Source organism: Leucopleurus acutus, assembly GCF_964270905.1.
Source record: "Leucopleurus acutus genome assembly, chromosome: 18".
In the NCBI taxonomy this organism is placed as follows: domain Eukaryota; kingdom Metazoa; phylum Chordata; class Mammalia; order Artiodactyla; family Delphinidae; genus Leucopleurus; species Leucopleurus acutus.
In genome coordinates this window covers 32,346,113-32,364,773 of record NC_139160.1, presented here as the reverse complement: position 1 = coordinate 32,364,773, position 18,661 = coordinate 32,346,113, and the positions used below count along the sequence as shown (strand labels likewise).

Below are 18,661 nucleotides of genomic sequence, written 5' to 3'. Positions count from 1 at the left end.
GATGATGTGTTATGTGAAGAAATAGTCATCAGTATTTATTAAGCAAATATTTATTGTATACTCCTTCTGGGTCAGGCACTGTACTTGGAGTATAGGATTGAACAAAACAAACACAGTATTGTCTTCAAGGAGCCTGTGATCTAGAAACAGAGACTTGTTAAACTGAACAAGTAATTCTAAGTCAGTGTGACAAGTGTTAGAAAAATAGCGAGTGTCAAAAGACTCACTAACAGGAGGACCAACCCCACTCTGAGGGTGAGCTTCCCCAAAGAAAGTGTTTTAAATGAGAGATGAGTAAGTCCTAGCCAAGTGCAGAAGGTGGGGCTGGAAGGCCAGCCATGTGGAGAATGGATGGAGATTGGCTGGAACTTGCCGTGATCCAGACAGGAGATGGTGGTGGGCTCGACCAGAACTGAAGCAGTGAGGATAGAGAGAAAATACAGAACACGATACAGGATTGTATGTGGGGAATAAACATGTGACTTGAGCAGATGGATGAAACTGTTGTATTCTGAGAAAAGGATTGGTGCTTGGATGGCAAAAGAGGAACCAGAAAGAGTTTAAAAGAGCACGTTGGCAGCCTCCGCATCAGTCAGCCACTTGGAGTACAGAGTGATGTTCAGGTTATTGCCATTGCCTCAAGGGTGCTGTGCCATCCAAATGATGTGTCCTCTGTCTCTGCCGCTGTTGTTACTACCAGCAGATATAATGCTTTTTACCTTTTTGGCTTATGTTTACACCGATTTTCTTGACTTTATGACTCTAACCCATTGCCTTCTCTCTTGTCCTTTTAGTGTTCCTATACTATGTGTGCCCCTCTCTATGTGTTTCATTGTCCTACAAAAGGAATTTACAGGGTGAGCTAGATAACATCAAGTCTAGAATATCCTGTCAGTCAGCATCTCCTGCCAGTTGTCCAGTGAACCATTACCACTGCTTCATGACCCAAAGCATGGCAACTTTTATTTATCCATTGATGCAACAAATAATTTTTTAGCATTAGCACTGTGCCAGTGATACACTAGGCCATGGTAAGAACATGTGCTTTGTAGTTATTAAAACTTTGATCTAAATTCTGGCTTTCTCATTCACCAAATACATGAACATAGGCCAAAAACTATTCTTAAGTTCTCTGTGCCTTGATTTCCTCATCTATAAAACAACACATCTCAAGTTGTTGTGAGGATTAAATGGAATAATGTAAGTAAAGGGCTTAATTTATTCATATCGATCATGAGGAGGGGTATAAGGGTAATGGCGGTGGCCGTGATAGCAGGAAAGGGAATCGTTGAGGCAGTGGGAACGTGTGGTGGGAATGGAGGCAAGGGTAGAGACTTTGATCATGAGAGGTGAGGGAGTGGTGATAGTTGGTTACAGGCACAAAGTATCTAAAGGGAAACCACTGCCCTTGGCTGCTTTGCTCAGAAGAGCTGTGGATAAGAAAGGTGCTCAAAGCTTCAAGGACTGTCCAGTACAAAGGAGTTTTTAAATTTAGTTGGGCTCTATTGTTAAGAAACAAATCACTGTGCTCACTTAAACTTGGACCTTGGAGAGTATATTTTATGAGTTCAACACGGAATTACTTTCACAGTTCAAGAACACTGACAAAGTGACTTAAAAGTGTACAACAATTATCTACTTCAGATGGGGGGGAAGTCTATATTAAAATGGAAAGAACAGTGCTCATCTGCATGTACTTTAAAGAGCAAGTTAAAGCCCCACTTCTTGGCCAGGGTGCATTATGGTCGTTCAGTTACATCCTCTGAGCACTTTGTCTTTTTGACAGAACAAACTGATTTCAAAGTATAGCTTTGTTCTCTGTAATGAACTGTATTGCTTAAAAACTTTCAGGCAGAATTCAGAGCTCAGTGTGAATATTCTCTTTGTTTTAATTATTTTTGTTACTTGTTCATTTGAATAGCTCTGGTGAAAAAAAAACTTCTTAGGAAAAAAAACAAGATGTAGTAAACAAATTTAAGAAATTAAATATAATGGTAATAATAGCTAATATTTGTTAAGTCCTTAGTTTATAGATCAGGCACTGTGCTAAGGTATTTACGTGCATTATGTTACTTAGTAATCACTGTCATGAGATGAGAGCCAGCCTTATCTTCGTTTTACAGATAAAGAAACTAAAACTTAGACTGCCCCATGCTCGCACAACTTGGAAGAGACAGAGCCAGCATTCACACCCCATGTTTTTAACCATGTTGTTAGTTGAACAAGTTCTTTATTATTCCTTCACCCTGTTTGTTTAGCAATAATTGGATAAGGATTGAGTTCAAATTCAGTAGAAATTGGATTGTATACTTTTTTGATAGTTGAATCTCCATTTTATTATTACATCCCCAATCTCCTTCCATGTTTTAAATTGCATGCCTTTTTCAAATTGCAGTTTTGATTATCATGTGTTGTGTCATTTTTTAAACTAACTTTAAATGTAGAGAATACATTTGAAATAACAATAATGAAGGATTTTTTTCCTTGAAGTCTGTAATAAGATGTTTGCAGATATACTGTAATTTTTTAAAGCACAAATTTTCTGTCATCCATCTGTTATTTTTCAGAAAGACCAACTTAATAAAAGTGAATCATGTTAAACTAATGCTTCTATAAAATTACAGGCTCACTCAGAAAAGTTATTCAATAAAAATATGAAAGAGCACAAAATTATGTGCCCATTTAAAAACATTTTATCAGTTACTATTTTGTTTCAAATGGGCATAGATCCTCTTTATTTCTTCATAGACTTTAATGAATTTGTATGTGTATGAATATAGTTAGACCTAGGTTTTGGGAGAACAGGTGATTTATTCATTTTTATAGCCCTCATACCTAGCAGTTAAGAAAATCATACATGTCAATAAAGGTTTTTTGAATGAATGCACTTTTTTTTTTTTTTTTTTTTTTTTGTGGTATGCAGGCCTCTCACTGCTGTGGCCTCTCCCGTTGCGGAGCACAGGCTCTGGACACACAGGCCCAGCGGCCATGGCTCAGGGGCCCAGCCGCTCCGCGGCATGTGGGATCCTCCCGGACCGGGGCACGAACCCACGTCCCCTGCATCGGCACTGCGCCACCAGGGAAGCCCCTGAATGCACTTTTAAATTAGTTTTTTTTTAATAAATTTATTTATTTTATTTACTTACTTTTGGCTATGTTGGGTCTTCATTGCTGCACCTGGGCTTTTTCTAGTTGCGGCGAGCGGGAGCTACTCTTCTTTGCGGTGTGCGGGCTTCTTATTGCAGGGGCTTCTCATTGCGGTAGCTTCTCTTGTTGTGGAGCATGGGCTCTAGGTGCACAGGCTTCGGTAGTTGTGGTGTGCGGGCTCAGTAGTTGTGGCTCATGGGCTCTAGAGCACAATCTCAGTAGTTGTGGTGCACGGGCTTAGTTGCTCCGCGGCATGTGGGATCTTCCCTGACCAGGGATCGAACCCGTGTCCCCTGCATTGTCAGGCAGATTCTTAACCACTGCATCACCAGGGAAGCCCTAAATTAGTTTTTGATTGTCCACAATAAATAGAGTCCTTTTTTTTTTTTTTTTACTCTGGAAGAAAGGCAGCATGGGAGGTGGGGGGAGATTATAAAAACAATACATCTTTAAAATATTCAGAACATGCATACCAAATATAGGTCAGGCCTGTGGAGGTATAAATTTGGGAATTCTCAGTAGGCAAATGGTATTTAAACAGTGAGACTGAGTAGCTGACTTTGGAAGTAAGTGTGGGCAGAAAGATAATGTTCAGGGCCTGAGCGCTGGGACTGGCTAACATTAAGGTCTCAGGATGAGCAGGAGACACATCAGAACACGGAGCAGGAAGACGAAGCATTCTGATGTCCTGGAAGCCAAAGGAAGGTGATCTCAGGAAGGAGGCAGTGATGCCTGTGTCCTCTACTGACGAGGGGTCAAGTAAGGTGAGAACTGAGAAGTGACGGTTGGATTTATTATCATGGAGTTGACTGTGCAGTGGGTAGGACGGATACCTGATTGAAATGGGTTCAAAAGGGAATAAGGGGAACTAGAAACTGAGATTATAGATAACTTTTTCTAGGAAGTTTGCTATAAAAGGAAGGAGAAAAATGGGTTGGTAGTTTGAGGAGGAATTGGGGTCCAGGAAAGGGCATTTGTCTAAGATGAGAGAAACAGTGGCACGTTTGTTTGCTAAAGAGAAGAATCCAATGACGTGGGGAGAAATTGATGGTGTTAGAAAATGGTGAGTGGGTCACTGGAGTCTTGTCCTTGAATGAGAAGCTGTGCGGTCTGGGTTGCAGGGGATGGGTTGGCCCTGTTAGAACTCGGACAGTTCATGGGTGGAAATGGGAGGGAAGGTAGAGTGTGTGGGACAGTGAGGTAGGTGGAAAGATGTCACTAGTGAAGGGAGTTTCTGGAAGTTCTTGTCTCACTGGTTTATAAGTAATTTTCATTTCTTCTCTTCTAGTTTAAGAATTTTATGAAAAGCTTCTTCTGAATTGTACAGTTCATATAAACTACCTTCGTGGAAATATTGAACCTTGATATGAAATGTATCATCCACTCTTTTACGTTGTAAACTGTGGGGGATTTAAACTTTCCATAAATAACAGATTTTTACTTCAATCCCTTTGAGTCCAATTGCCTTTAATATGTTCACCCAATTTTAACTTTCTAAAGCCTTATTCAGCAGTTTTCTTCCTGATATGTTGTAACTGAGAAAGTCCATTTTATTTCTCCGAGCTTTCACAGTTAACTTGAGAAAGCCCTGTTTTCCAGATATTTAACCAGTTTCTAAATTACTTTACCAGGTGCCGGTGTACTACATTTAATGTACCAAGTAATGATTACTGATTGCTGGTCAATCCATATTCTAATTGCCTTTCTCCTCAAGGTATTGTTCTCTTGGGGGAAATTGTCAGCTGTTCAATGTTTTGAGACCAGAAACATTTTAAAATGCATGAAAACTTAAACTCTGAGCTTGGTAGAAACACATTTAGCTGGCTTTACTACTAGGTTCTGATCATTTTTTTCATGTAATGAATATGACTTCATTTTGTGTTAAAGTCTGTTTTCTCAGACAGATGGATATAACCATTTTCTGAAATTATTTCCACAATAACTGCTAATAATAGAATCAATTACTTCCTTCCATTTATATGTATGTGTCAATTCTTCTCAATCAAAATATTCCCATAGAAAATACGTTATTAATATAAAATATTAATATTTTTGTTGGTAGTTTCAATTTGAAGAAATCAATTTTAACTCTCTTACTGTCCAAAAATGCTCATATGACTAACCTAAATTATCGATAGTAATCTGCGAATGACTAACAGGAGAGAGAAGGAGGAGAAGGAAGAGAGGTGACCTCTCAGGGGACTACTTTATTTCCTGGTATTAGTAACAGATCTCTCACAGCTAAAGCTTATTTTGTTCAAGAATCTAGGTAACAAAAGAAATAGCCTCTTAAAGTGGTAGTGTGTGGCTTTGGACACTTTTGAGTATCTCTTCATTTTGGGTCTTCTCATAGTTTATAAATTAAAATATCAGGACATTCTTCAAAGTATATTAAGAAAATATATTGAATTAACTTAAGCACCATTATTTGCAGCCAACTTTCAGCTTCATAGTTTGTATTTTACTCATGTTCTTAATGATTCTCATTTCTTCTTCTCTGTTTGATCTACTGACTCCTCAACTGAAGTTGGGAAGAGGTGGCTTTATTTCCTTACTTTTTTTTTTAATATGTATTATTGTTTAACTTTGAGGGTGATTCAGAATTGTAAGATGTAAAAAATACATGCAGACTTGTATCTAAGTGGATAACAAAGATATCAACAGTAAGGAAACCTATGAACAGTATGGACACAGTTCAGTCTCATGAAACACAGAATTGTTAGAGACCTGCTTAGTGACACTAGCACAGCAAAGTGTTGCATTCTAAACTGGGACATACAGACTTGTTTGTTTTTTTTGTGGGGTGTTTGGTTTGTTTGTTTTGCTCAATCCTTTTTTTTGGTTGAAATATAGTCGATATACAATATTATGTTAGTTTCAGGTGAACTGCACAACGATTTGACATTTGCATACATTGTGAAATGATCACCATGATATCTAGCAAAGCCTTTGTAAACTCTAAATAATTTCATCTAGGGCTTCCCTGGTGGCGCAGTGGTTGAGAGTCCGCCTGCCGATGCAGGGGACACGGGCTCGTGCCCCGGTCCGGGAGGATCCTGCATGCCGCAGAGCGGCTGCGCCCGTGAGCCATGGCCGCTGGGCCTGCGCGTCCGGAGCCTGTGCTCCGCAATGGGAGAGGCCACAGCAGTGAGAGGCCCGCGTACCGCAAAAAAAAAAAAAATTTCATCTACCATAACAATTCCTAGACTTCTCTGTATTCTTAATATTTTAGTTCTTCCATGTATTCTTAATTCTTACCTTCCAATGGGCATTGTATACTTTGAAAATTATATGTTTAACCATAGGACTAAACTAATGAAACAAAACACTAAAATACTTAATTTCAACAGTATTTTCACTCTTATGAATTTTCCAGTTTCTTGAAATTGCCTTCAGAGCCAGTTTACAAACCATAAAAGAATTCCCAGGAGCAGTTTTTCAGAGCTATCTGAAACACTGTCTCCCGGGCTGCAGTACTCATTTTGCCCCAAATAAAACTTAACTCCAAAAAAAAAAAAGAATTCCCGTTTACCACACAGTCTTCCCTTCACTGATCAGAAATGATTTTATGAGTTTCCTTTTTCATCAAACCTCACTCCAAAGGGATTCTATTTTTTTTTTCTAAAGCCAAGCCTACTTTCAAGGGGAAAATGTTTTGCCACCATTGAAAATTAAGATGCTGCTGGCCCTGAAGGCCATTATAAAAAAATTGACAGATTGTTCTGAGCAATATCAGAGGGACGTCAAGGGAGTGAGAGTATAACTTCCCACAGAAACTTTTGAAGGAGTTGTTGTTAATCAGGGTCCTTAGAGGTTTAAAGATTCATGGTTGCTCTCTTGTCATGCCAAGAAAGTACATTTTGTTTTTTTGGTAGGATGAACATTTCTCGGAGGGGTAAATTGGTTCGTCTTTACTTAAGAATCACTTTTATTCAGGCTTCTCTTATCTTACCAATGCAGTGGTCACAAATTCATTCTTTTATTCTTTCCATGTATTTTGAGAACTGAAGATGCAGATGTAAAACAACAGACAAAACTCCAGTTCTCCTGGAGGATACGTTGTACTGAAGCGAGAAGGTGATAAACTAGAAAATAGAATACATAGTGTGTTAGATGGTGAAGTGTGCTCTGGAAAAAATAATAAAGCAAACCTCTGCTTCTGGGTGAGGGTGGAGCTGGTGGCAGGTCATCATCCCTAAGGCTGGAGACTGGAGGCTGGGAATCTTGCCTTGGCCCCAGAAAGAGGGTGGCTACTTCAGAGCAGCAAAACCAGCCAAGTTCTGGCAGTTGTGTGGTGCTGGACTGGCAGAAAAGGAGCCTGGAAGGTCCTCAGCACAGAGCCAGCTTCCCCTTTGTGACGTTTACTGTATTCCGAAGCTGTGGGAGGTCAGGAGTTGCAGGAGACTAAAAGTCTAAGCAGAAAATACCTTGTTGAGGACATCACAACCTGACAGGCTGTCATTCAAAAACTCTAGAGGGCAATGCCCTAGGAACTTGGGAAATCAGAGTAGACTGAGTCTTACTAAAACTACAGCTTAGGCTGGGGTCAGTTCAGTCCCTGATTGAGTGAATCCTAAGGTAGTCACTCACTCATTCTTCCTAGGAGAGGAGAGTGTGAACCCTCAGGGAGAAGCATTATCATCAGGGCATAAGTATATACTTAATATATAGATTGCAATAAAATGTTTCTAGTTATGACAAGAGATAAGGACGTATGAACACACTCACACTAGAAATAGATACACAGATGATCCAGACATTAGAGTTATTAGACAAAGACTTTAAATGAGATTAAAATATTCAAGAAAATAAAGGAAAAGAAAAATAGTTAAGAAGATGGAGTGTTTTGCTGAAGAATTAGAATCTATAAAAAGAATTCAATGGAAATTCTAGAGTTGAAAAATACAGAATATGAAAACAAGTTGATGGGTAAAATGATGGTTGAAATGTCAATACAGACAAAACAGAATTGGTGAACTAGAAGACAGGTCATTAGAAAATATCCAATCAGGAGCACAGAGAGGAAAAAAAAGGAGAAAAAATGTAATGAACATGAGACACCCAAAAATGTTTAACAGCACTGTCCAATAGACATAAGATGGCAGAATACATATTAACTTAAAGAGTTGAAATTAATTAAAAAATATATTTTAGGGCTTCCCTGGTGGCACAGTGGTTGAGAGTCTGCCTGCCGATGCAGGGGACACGGGTTTGTGCCCGGGTCCGGGAAGATCCCACATGCCGCGGAATGGCTGGGCCCGTGAGCCATGGCCGCTGAGCCTGCGCATCCCATCCGGAGCCTGTGCTCTGCAATGGGAGAGGCCACAACAGTGAGAGGCCCGCGTACCGCAAAAAAAAAAAAAAAAAAAAAAAAAAATGTTAAAAATATATTTTATTTGACCCATTATTTAGTAAAATATTATTTCAACATGTAATTAATATGAAGATATTTTTAATCAGACACTTCACTTTCTTTTATTCATGCAAAGTCTTTGAAATCAATGTGTGTTTTACACTTGGCCACATCTCATTCTAGACTCTCCATGTGGCTGTCACATGTGGCTGTGGCTGCCATACTGGCAGCTCAGGTTTACATGTGTGTAATTAGAACCCCAGAAGGAGGAGAGGAAAGGAGTCAGAAGCAATATTTTTTTGAAGATTAGGTAGGAAAAGCGATCAAGAATGCTAAATATTGGTAGTGGGGACATGAGGAGGTATATGGTTTTAAAGAAAGAAATGAGGGAAGGCCTCCCTAAGAGCAATATTTGAGGATAGACATGAAGGAGATGAAGGAGTAGGTGGCTTTTGCAGATGGAGAAAACAAGAAGATTGAAGGCAGGGTCATGAGGCTGGAGTATGCTGGCATTTTTTAAAAAAACATCAAGGGGCCTGGTATGTGATGGAGGGATTATCTGGGAGAGAGAAGATTTAGGGTCAGAGAAGCAAAGGGGGGCCGAGCATGTAAAGCTTTGAGCCTTGATAGACTTTTTAAAGTTTATATAGAGATAAAGAATATATGGGCATACCTCATTTTATTGTGCTTCACGAACACTGTGTTTTTGTGTGTCTTTGGTTTTTTGGTTTTGGGTTTTTGTTTTTTTTTTACCAATTGAAAGTTTGTGGCAACCGTGCATAGAACAAACCTATTGGCACAATTTGCTCACTTCATGTCTCTGTGTCACATTTGGTAATTCTCTCAGTATTTCAAACTTTTCATTATGATTATATTTGTTATGGTGATCTGTGATCAGTGGTCTTTGATGTTACTGCCACTCACTTGAAGGCTCAGATGATGATTTTTTAGCAATGTTGTATTTTTAAATTAAGGTATGTGCATTTTTAAGACATAATGCTATCACACATTTAAATAGACTACAGTATAGTATAAACATAATTTTTATATGCACTGAGAAACCAAAAGAATTGTGTGACTTCCTTTATTGCTTTACTGCAGTAGTCTGGAACCAAACCCATAATATTTCTGACATATGCCTTATGTTTACATTTTTATGTTTTGTTTACTCACTTCGTATTGTTGATCTAAAATAAATAGACTGCCAGTTATTTCTCCACCAAAAATGGGTTTGCTCGGGATCAATAAAGAATTGTAATTCAGGATTTGCAACCATGGCAAGCCATGTGCAGTTCCCACACAGCAAGGAGAGGCCTCTTTTAAAAAGGGAAAGGAAACTGGGAGGGCTATAGTAAACAAAGAGTCTATGTGAGGATTTGAGGATTTGAGAATTTGAGGTATAGTGGCTTTTCCTTGGCTGAGTTGTGATAAAACAATTGCTGTGGTAAAAAACTGCTGCTGGTAAAAAAAGAGTACCCAGATTCCTCTCAGTGTCTGAGTCCTTACCAGGCAAGAAAGGTAGTCTTTCTTCTTATTATTGAGCTCTGCTATCGTCATAGGGTGTGAGAGCTTCCCCTTTGGCCTCCCAACTCAATTTTAAGTGAGGTTTCTGTTTATTAAGTTTTACAATATTAAGGGGTGGGGGAAATCTTAAGCCTTAAAAATTAGCTTTGGTTTTTCTTCTGTTGTTAATTAAAAAAATACTTCCTAAGAGTAACTGACTGGTAGTCATGTGATACCGTCATAAGTGTGCCACTAAATGTGCAGTGTGAAGAGTCAGGGAAAGTGTGTGTTTGTTTTCAGGTTGGCTTTCAGAAATCCTTTTCCCCTAGTCCCTAGGATATGATCAAGCCTTGTTAGCATAAGTTTTTTTAAATAACAACTTTTCCACAGTGAATGTAATAACTAGCAAGAAAATCAATAGTTATTCATTTTTTAAATTCTTACGTTTTGTTTTCTATTTTAAAGATTGAAAATAACCACTTTCAATTAGTTAAGCATGGATTTTTAAAATTATAAATAGCTTATTCTTCAGTATATTGTATGTTAGGGGACAGGAAGATACCTGGTTAGAAGGATAAGGCATTTCTTCTCCTGACAAATGAAGATATTAAAATGAATGATGCCTGAGTATTATATATTGTCTTCCTGCTCAAAGATGTGTAAATATGTAATTCTTATAGCCAAAATGGGAAAATAAATATGAATCTTCATTTGCTGAGGTTGAATGAGAGGATTAATTATGGTAAAGGAACTTTCTTAGACAAGGAAAACAAAAGGTAAGAAGAAAAGGTTGAGAAGTTTAAAGACTAGGTCTCTTCAGGGATTGATATTAGCTCTAGGCTTACTTAACACTTTTATAAATAATCTGGAGAAAGACAGTTCTTGGTCAAATATCAGAGGTTTTAGAGAACGCAAAACTTTCCAGTAGGAAAGAGTCAATAAATTGGTGAGTGTCCTCAGGGAGGCCCAGGCAGTTCTGTGGAGGTGGGCAGTGAGTGTTGAAATGGGCAAATGCAACAACACAGAGCTGGTCATCGAGAGTCCTGTGTATGTGTGCCTGTGTGTATATGTGTGTGTGTGTGTGTGTGTGTGTGTGTGTGTGTGTGTGTGCATGACTTTAAGGCAGTGGCTTTTTCCCTTTTTGAAGAGTACCCAGATTCCTCTGAAAATCTGATTAAAGTTATGAATCTTCTCCTTAGGAAAAAGCTAATAATCCCCACGGTAAGAAGTCATGTTCCAAGGTGGTGGTCTTGAACTAGCTTAAAAATTCAAAAATAATTTTCCTTAATCTATTCAGTGTGGGAGCAAATATTTATTGAGCTTCAGTTATAATCTTGGCCCTATATTAAGTACTGGAAAGACAAACTTGGTATCTGACCTCACATAGGTTACAATTTGGGGACAGAGATAGACAATCAAGCATTTGTGCTGTAATGTGATAACTGTTCCCATCCCCATGCTAAAGGGCTGTAAGAGACCCTGGAGAGGCACCTAATTCAGACGTTAGAGGAGAAACGGAGATTTCAGAGATGGCTGTGAGGGGACATCTAATTGACATCCAGGGGTTACCTTCAGTCAAAATTTCACCCAAAAAAGTCCAGAAACAGAAATTTATTATAGCTATATTGCAAACATTTAGTATCTGTAGGTCTGATACACCTCAAGATAGGTTCAATGGAATAAAGCAACTAATATGAACAGAAGGACAAGAGCAATTTTTAAGTGTGATATTTTTGGACTAGAAGGCAGAGGCTAAGTAACATGTGTATACACACACACACACACACACACACACACATACACACACACATGCACATTTGAGAAAACGAGAGAGTCAATGTAATGTTAGCAAAGACTTACTTACCAAATCCCTCAATACTAGAATAAAAGATATATAGCCTTGAAACTTGATCTGGGTAACTTCCTTTACTAAGTAAAGAAATTTCTGGACTCATTATCCTAAAGATGATACCAGAAGGAAATATTAATGGAAATTAAGATTTTAGAGAAATTTTAGAATGACACGAGTACTAAAATAATCTATTTCACCTTTAACGTTGACTTACCAAGGGTACCCAATCTTTATTAGTCAGGGTAATGATGACTTAACTGTTATAGCAAACAAACCCTGGAATCTCACTGACTTAACACAGTACAAGTTTATTTCTCTCCCACATGAGGTCCAGCGTAGGTTAGGAGACCTCCTTCCATCACGTAGCTACACTCTCTGGAAGACCACAGTCTCTGCCAAAGGGAAGGAGGAAAGGAGGAGACACTTTGGCTCTTAATTGTCTCATCCCCAATGTGACACACATCACTTCAACTCATACTCAGAGACCAGAACTAGTCACATGACCCCAACATAATTGCAGAGCATTCCGGGGAATGTAGGAATGCACATGGAATATTTGGTGAGCACTGTATCTGCCACATCTTCCAATACTACATTCTTTGTGGACAGTTGTTGGCCAAAATATCACTGTGGCCTAACAAAGGAATTTGTGTGTACCTGTATGTGCACCCCTACACACACACATGGCTCCCTCTTTTCTAGGGTTCTCCAAAACAAGAAGCTCCTGCCAGAAAAATATCTGGCTACTATTACAAAGAGTTCTACCTGAGTGATTGCTGGATAAAAGGGAAGCGGATAATTTGTTGTAGAGAAATATGCTGTTAGAATTCCTGTTCCCTCCCCTTTGTCCTTCCCCAGGATAGAACTACTGCAAGGGGCTAAGCAGGAAAGTGGGCAGTACCACTAAACAAAAATGTCAAGGTAAGGAAGAAGAGCAGGTGTTTCTCCCAGGGAGAAAATAAGTCTGCTTTTAGACATGAGGAATTTGAAGGAGAAGGTGGCATTCTATACACAGATAGAAACTGAGATCTGCAACTCAGAAAAGTGTTTAGCATAGAGGTGTAAAGTTTGGAGCCAAAAACCTACAGTTGAAACCATGGGCATAGGTGAGCTCTCTAGAAGAAAGTGCCAACATTTAAAGTTGACAGAGAGAATGTGAGGTTGGAGCTCAGAGGATCACAGGGTAAAAGAAGTGAAGAAGCCATATGACTTTAGGGGCAGCAAGGATATAACAAGAAGTTTGGAAGGAAAAGGAAGAAAAAGAATAGCTCTTTCCATCCAATTTAGAGATTAGAAAATCCAAGTGAGGGAATTCCCAGTGGTCCAGGGGTGAAGACTTCGCCTTCCAATGCAGGGGGTTGCAGGTTCGATCCCTGGTCGGGGAGCTAAGATCCCACGTGCTTCACGGCCAAAAAACTAAAACATAAAACAGAAGCAATAATGTAACAAATTCAATAAAGACTTTAAAAAATGGTCCACATCAAAAAAGAGAATCTTAAAAACAAAAAAGAAAACCCAAGTGAGGCCATCATGCTAATTCCGCTCCAGCAGTCAGTGCAAGGTCACTAACTGCCCAGCGGGCTCTGCTTCCCTGGAGAAAGTCCAGCTACAGATTGTGATGGAGTGGATGACTGAAATCGCTTTCTAACAAAAACCTGGAATTAAGACCAGTCTCTGCCTAAAAGAATTCCTCAAAAGAGTGGGATGCTGGGAAATAAATTTAAAAGTCTATTAAAAATTGCTGTTGAATCGACATCTCGTGTTTTCTCTGGACCTCTTAGGAAGGAAAGCAAATCTAGTCACATCATCTGTCACATGTATTATTGGAATCACCTCTTAACTGGCTTCCTGGTCTCCACCCTCGTCCTCCTCTGGTCTGTTCTGAACACAGCAGCCAGGGTGAGCTTGTTCAAGTGTAGGTCAGACTGGATGCTCTTCATCTGAAAACCTTCCAGTGGGATAAGAGACGTACAAGGCCAAACCATCCACCCTCCTCATGTCTCTGACCTCATTTCTGCTGCTTCTGCCCTGGCTTACTTGTCAGCTGACCCAGCCACCTTGCCACCCCTAGAACACGTTAGTCTGTACCTGCTGTTCCTTCTGCCCAGAATGTTTTTCCTTCCAAAATTATGCATGCTCATCCAGTTTTCCTGCAGATCACCGCTCCATTTTCTCTTGATCTGAGCAAGTTATTCTGACCGTTCTTTATAAAATAGCCACCCAAGCCCTCAGTGCATTTACTTTGCCCTTTTTCTCCATTATGCCAACCACCCTCTGACATATGATACATTTACTTGTTTTGTTTGTGTCTTGTGAGCCTACCTACTGCCTTCCCCCAGAATTCAAGGTCCATGAGGGCAGGAACCTTTTCAGTTTTGCTGTCTGTTCTTTCTAGAACAGAGCCTGACCAATAATAGGAGTTTAGTTACTAACTGTTGAATGAATGAATGGATAGAAAAATTATCCTTTGTAGTCACCTATATTTCATTTTTTTAATTGAAATATAGTTGATTTATAATGTGTTAGTTCCAGCTATACAGCAAAGTGATTTAGTTATATATTTTATTTTTCAGATTATTTTCCATTATAGGTTATTACAGGATATTGAATATGGTTCCCTATGCCATTCAGTAAATCCTTGATGCTTACCTATTTTATGTATAGTAGTTTGTATCTGTTAATCCCAAATTCCTAATTTACCCTCCCCTCCCTCCCACCTTCCCCTTTGGTAACCATAAGTTTGTTTTCTATGTCTGTGTCTGTTTCTGTTTTGTATATAGATTCACTTGTATTATTTTTTAGATTCCACATATAAGTGATATCATATAATATTTGTCTTTCTCTGTTACACATATATTTCACTTTTAATAAGAATATTTTAACACCCCCAAGAAAAGGACATATGGTAATTTTACATTTATATAAATTTAGCTTCAGGAATCATTATTTTTGTCACTTTGCCTCAGTGAATACTTGCGAGCACTGTTGAGGACCTCTTTACCATGCCATCCTAATTCTCTTAGACCTATTAATCCTTGCCGTGTAGTATTTGTGTTGTTCATAGGAAATAAATTGCTTCAAGCTGATTTAAGGAAATAAGAATATTGCTTACTTCCTATTTTTAAGGAAAGCAGGAATAGGGCTTATTGTGCTATTCTTTTTGTCAAAATATACAATTACAATACTTTTTTATGTACTAATTTAGCAACACTTGTTTTTTGCATATTCATTCCATAATGTTTTCAAGACAAATTTTAGAAAGACGGATGAAAGGAATATTTGTTGGTGCTTTGTTATCTTTAGTATCATTAAATATTATTTTCATAGTCAAGTTGCTTCAATAACTGCTGTGTTCTAAAGTTCCGATTTCCAGATGTATCAGGTTGTCATAGAAAGTTTGTTGTTAGTACTTTTGTTTTTTCTCCTTTTCTTTTATTAGTTGTTTTGAGGCAATAAAATAGTCCTGTGTTCCTTCATTAGAAAGACATCACTTTAAGTTATTTTAAGTCCTTGAAAAGACCACTTTACCACCGGGAATCAGAGACAGCAGACGGGAAAAGACTTTAAAACCCCATATTAAGCTCAGAGTGAAATTGTAATCAGACAACCAATTATTTAATTTTCTTAACGATGCACTTTATAAATGTCAATGCAATAACTTGTAGAGAGAAAAATAGTAAGGGTATGAAATATATTGATAAGTATAAAAAGGAAGAAGACAGATCTTTGAAAGATGCTGCCCCTGTTTCAATAGTCGTAAAATAAGCTTTCTTTGTTTTATGCATATTTGGGCAAATGTACTTTATTGAACTTTCCTATGTGTTTAATTCTTACCAACACATAACAGAATTTTCCTTTCTTTGACTACCAGCACTTAAAATATTAGTAGAAAAAAAAGCCAGGGGCATTATTTATTTCTAAACAAAATTTTTTATAGAAGTAACCATTTTATAATACAAGCACAATTAACATCTGACAATGAAAGCCTAATCATTCACTATTTCTAACCCCTTTCTTGTAAATATAAAAGGTTGGTGTAATAAACAAGTAGTTGATAATTAGTTGGGTGATTTAAAGTTGTTTTTAAACATCATGAACGCTTGTCGTTCTTTGCTTTAATCAAAAGGTAGTCTTTATTCATAGCTTGTATGGAAGTGAAACCTCAGATTCCAGATTGTTCCATTGGTAAGCCTGAAACAGGAGTCACAGTCATGAAAGGGAGGAATGATTCTTAGATATGTCACACGTTTACAATACATGTCTGTTGCAGCCAAAGAGGCAATATAGTCTTCTAGTAGCTATGATGAATAATGGGCACTCACACATTGCCTGTTTGTGGTGATATTTAAATATACTGTGTGTGTGTGTGTATATATATATATTTACACACATAATTATCGATGTTGGTACATAAACCTCAATTCTTTCTTTCAAAAGCCTTTCTGCCCTCTTGCCTGTTACTGTCAAAATGTAGAGTACTATGAGGAGGTATTACTAAATAATATTTCACGTTGATGTGTCTGAATTTTTACAACTATCATTGGGTTATATAGCCTTAATATACCATATGCTAGTCAAGTTAAATGATTCAGAGATTTAGAATGAGATAATCCAGATCTCTTGGGATGTGATTTCTTAATCTATTTGAAATACAATTAAAAGTTTTGTTTTACAATAGGATAGAATTACAAGCCTGTACATCTGAATTAATACATCTTAACTAATAAAATGAGAAGATTTTTTGGTTTCTTTATTAAGGGTTGGCATGAAATCAGGAGCCTACTTGTCATATACAAATAGAGAAAACATAGAGCACTGTAGAAAATTCAATTTAGCATTACAGAGATTACAGCAACGTAACAGCTCTTTATCTGTACTAGTATATAAAAGCACCCCTAACAGTGCATCAATTTTCACAGCCATTTAGTAGATTAGAAAGCAATTGTAAACAGTGTAAAACACACATTAACTCTTGTCAACATCCTGCCTTTTTGCTCAGTTATGGATTTGTTTGAAATAACAGTGAGATCTAAAGTGATTGTATCGACATCACAGATTGTATTATAAATTTGAATGAACCTACTGTAACAGGATGCATAGCACTATATGGCAGGCATTTGTCCTCCCTATCATGGTAACAGGTTTGTGACATAAGGGAACATGGCATTGTCTCTAAGAAATAACTCCACATGTTCTCAAATGATAATCATATCGACTGACAGGTTTTCAGATTGCCCCAAATTTTGTATTCTAATATTCCACCATTACTAATCATATGTTGTTTAATGTTTAAAAATCAACCTAGATGATATGAAATCCCTTGAACTATTTCTCAAAAGTGATTATTAATTTAAATAATATGCCATTTTGATTTTAGTAGATTATCTTGATTGATCTCTGGCTAAAAGCATAAGATCAAGTAACCATCTCATCTGAATAGAAACTAGTGAATGTGATTGGGTACAGCTAAAATGGAAATTCTTTTGAGTGAAAGACAAGAGTTGCTGCATCCTTACCTTTCAAGCTTCAGTAAGGATGTAGTAAGCTGCTGTTTCCTTGTGTTTGGAAGATGAGAGTATATCATAGTCTCTGATTTTTGTTTTGTTTTTAAAGATAACCACACTGAGAGGATTTGGTGGTGGAACAAGGAATTTTTTTTAAAGCCATTTTTTCCATACTGTTAGATTAGAAGAAAATGTACCAGTGCATATCTTTTTAATTGCTTGATTCAGCTTGAATTGTCATTCTTTTTTAGATAAGGGTCATTTTATCCTACTACTCAATGTCCTTTTGTTAGAATACTCTTACTCTTATAAAAGGTTAGTACTAACTTAAGTACATCTTTTAGTCTTCAGAAAGAATAAATGCTCGTTTTAGTATCAGAACCGTGAATCCAATTGGGTTGTGACAGTTCACCTAATAGGAGATGATTTACCTGATTGCTGACCTCTCTTCTTTGTTAGGAACTTTGCTGTTAAGTTTTCTGATGCTTAGCGGAGGGGGCAAGTGGGCACCTGATGGAAATATTTGTTTTGTGACTTTTACATAAGAAGTACCATGCTTAATGCTTTACATACATTCTATTATCTCATTTAATAGTCTCCTTTTAACTTGTAAATATTTGAAGGGGGGAATTATCCGAACATATTAAACAGTGGTTTATTTCCAAATACACAGTTTATTTGCAAAAGCAAGCCCCAGGAGAGAGAATATAGGATTTAGTATTACTCCCCCTGGCTTTTCTCATCCTAACTCTAGCCATCACCTGAGTTCCAGAACCAGGGAAGATAAGGAAAGCCCCACAGTGCTCATCTCTGAGGGAGAGACACCCATGCTTACCTTCAAGTAAACATCAGCTACACCCAGGAATATTAACTCCTACCTGCCTTTCCCTATAGATGGGACTGGCCACATCATATCTACGGGAGTCCTGTTCTTCAAGTTGAGACTGCGTGCACGATGAAACCTAACTAGAAACCTACAAAATATATTCACTAGACGCTATGGCAGTGGTTCAAAGTTAGAAAGATGATTAGTATATTCATTTTTATCCACTGTAGTACTTTATGATGCTTATGGAAATATTCTTGGTAAATTATTCAATCAAATAAATTTTGCATGAGGGTTTTACTAACAAGTCTAAAAAATTATTTTCAACTAAATTCAGTCAGACAGATGGATTTTGTTCTCCAGGTGCTTGCGTATTTTTTGCTTGATAACCTATTTGGCAGCACTCTTTTGAACCTGTGAATATTTATATTTCAGGGCCCTCTCAATAATTAAGAAATCCACATTCAGTACCAGAT

General features: G+C 37.8%; 1 protein-coding gene across 4 annotated transcripts in view; it reads left to right on the top strand.

Moving 5' to 3' along the window:
- The window catches only part of DIAPH3 (diaphanous related formin 3), a gene marked incomplete at both ends in the record, with an annotated part of 563,043 nt that overhangs the window by 504,200 nt on the left and 40,182 nt on the right, over positions 1–18,661 (top strand). The gene's annotated exons all lie outside the window — the stretch shown is intronic.